At 35.3% G+C, this 2,500-nt stretch overlaps 1 protein-coding gene across 1 annotated transcript in view; it reads right to left on the bottom strand.

Annotated features, from left to right (window-relative positions):
* The window catches only part of LOC144977647 (uncharacterized), a 439,534-nt gene that overhangs the window by 374,149 nt on the left and 62,885 nt on the right, over nucleotides 1-2,500 (bottom strand). The window contains exon 2 of the mRNA XM_078923066.1: nucleotides 1,722-2,159. The gene's annotated coding sequence lies outside the window, so the exon portion shown is untranslated. The remainder of the gene's footprint in view (nucleotides 1-1,721; nucleotides 2,160-2,500) is intronic.

The following is a 2,500-nucleotide window of genomic DNA, read 5'->3' on the forward strand; positions in this document are numbered from 1 at the left end:
AAAGAGAGAACAGGTGCATATTATCAGCTTCACACAAGTATGTGGAATCAGGAAATAACTTGCAATGCCGCAAGAAACCTACATGAAAAAAAGAAAAATACCACAAAGACTATTCCACTCACAGATGATGTGTCAAAGCTGTCGAAGTACCTCACTAGTGAAACTGAAAAGTTGACCGTGGAAATGTTGGCGCCAAAAGGCATTGTCAAGGAAAAATGGGAAAGACTCGGTGTGATTACGCTAGTACGAATAATATTATTATTCTACAGAAGAAGGCAAAGGGAAGCTTCAAAGATGAAATTGTCTGACTACACCCAGGGAATAAATACCGACAAGCACAATGAGGACGTTCTTAAAGAGCTTAGCCCTTTTGAAAAAGAACTTTGTAGTGTAGAGTCTTATCACGGATCGAGATAATTGTTGAATGACTGTGACTTTCTATCTTTTGGTTTTAATGCAGTTTATGCCGAATTTGGCAGTGTTCTAGGTTAAAGCATGGTTGAATAAAATTTTGAATAAACTGTTGAATTATATGTTAATTTCCTTTATGATTATCATTGCTATGAAACATAAGCTATTTCTAATCTCTGCTATTGCTATGTTAATCTTAAAACAACAAACAAAATAAACAAAGACAATCAAACAACAACAAACAAACAAACAATCAAAAACAAAACAAACAAAAAAAACAATGGCGTCATATAGCGGAAACATTTATTCTTCAAACGTACCACTATGATAATGTATGTAAAATAATGCAACCCATAAGGAAAATAATGGTGAATTCATTTCAGAATAAAGTTTAAAGATAGCTATCTTTTCAGTCCAAAGGCTATGAGACTTGTATTATTTAATGACTTAGTCACGAAATAACGATGTACCATCATTTTGTCCTGACATTAATAGGCAAATCATATTGTTTAGGTTCGATTCCAGAATGGAACCAATGAGAACATAAAAATACAATATTCCAATGCACATAGATTAAGAATCTAGATGCCCGGAGTACATTTCTACAAAGTCTGTTTTATGTTTGTTTTTCATGTTTTTGTGTAACATGCTTGAGGTTCAAAGGTCATGCGATGTCCACTTAGTGATACGTCCCAATAATGTATGAGTAAAATAATGTTGACATGAAAATTGAAGCAGAGGGCTGAAATTTGGCATACACCAATCTTTTCATGTCTAGGTGATACATTTAAAAAATCAGCCTGTTTGTATTATTGGTTTTTGAGCTATGATACGTCCATACAATGTAGGATTTGGTGAGAGTCCTCTTAATGTGTCCGAGACACGTATGTGTGTATGTGTGTGTGTATGTGTGTATGTGTGGGTGTATGTGTGTATGTGTGGGTGTATGTGTGTATGTGTGGGTGTATGTGTGTATGTGTGGGTGTATGTGTGTATGTGCGTGTGAGTGTGTGTGAGTGTGAGTGTGTGTGTGTCTGTGTGTGTCTGTGTATGTGAGTGTGTGTGAGTGTGTGAGTGTGTGTGCGTGCGGGTGTGAATGAGTGTGTGTGTGCGTGTGGGTGTGAGTGTGTGAGTGTGTGTGTGAGAGTGTGTGTGTATGTGTGTATGTGAGTGTGTGTATATGTGTGTGTGTATGTGTGTGTATATGTGTGTGTTTGTGTGTATGTGTGTGTGTATGAATACGTGTGTTTACGTGGTGTTTTTATAAATAATAAAAAAAAAAACAACAAAAAAAAAATCACAGTACTTACCAAATGTCTCACAAGATACTCCAAAATTTCCAAATAAAATCTCGTCTAACAGTTTTTTCGTTGGAAAAAAACTCAAAAACAAGTTCAAAATATTATCATGAATATCGTAGATCTACATCCATGTCATAAACGAAGAAGCAAAACTCACGCACAGAAAATCTTTAGAAAATTGATAGATGGAACCGTAAAAATGTCAAAATCGAAATATCATTAGAAATCACTTGAAAAGCACAACTCTTCGACGATAACACCAGTTGGTTTGAACTTATTCCAATAGCATGTACGGGTGCGTTTATGACTCACAGGTTACCTTGATTTCTTTCTTGCTCACCCCAGCAGGTAAAATCACTGCTCACACTTGATGGATTGCCTTCAATGAAAACCGACTGAGAGTTTCTTGTCTCCACAAAAAAAAAAAAAAATAATAGCAATACGGATCTGTAAAAAGAAGAAGAAGAAAAAAAAGGAATGATGTTCGTAAATGTTAAAACTATCAATCATGTTTTGTTTTGTTTCTGTATTGTGGAATTAAAAAAATATTTTACCTTTTATTTTTGCGTGAGGTGCGTTATATTTGTTTTAAAACGTAACAAAATATGATATATTTCATCGCTAGTGAATTATTTTATGAATGAGGTTAAGAATTAGCAGGAGGAGAAGGTAGAGAGAGGAGAAGAAAAAGAAGAGGAGGAGGAGGAGGAGGATAATATACAGATGGATAGAGAGAGAGAGAGAGAGAGAGAGAGAGAGAGAGAGAGAGAGAGAGAGAGATACGAGAT

This window comes from Berghia stephanieae, chromosome 7, assembly GCF_034508935.2.
Source record: "Berghia stephanieae isolate SIO BIC M18660-M18661 chromosome 7, UCSD_Bste_1.3, whole genome shotgun sequence".
Taxonomy (NCBI): domain Eukaryota; kingdom Metazoa; phylum Mollusca; class Gastropoda; order Nudibranchia; family Aeolidiidae; genus Berghia; species Berghia stephanieae.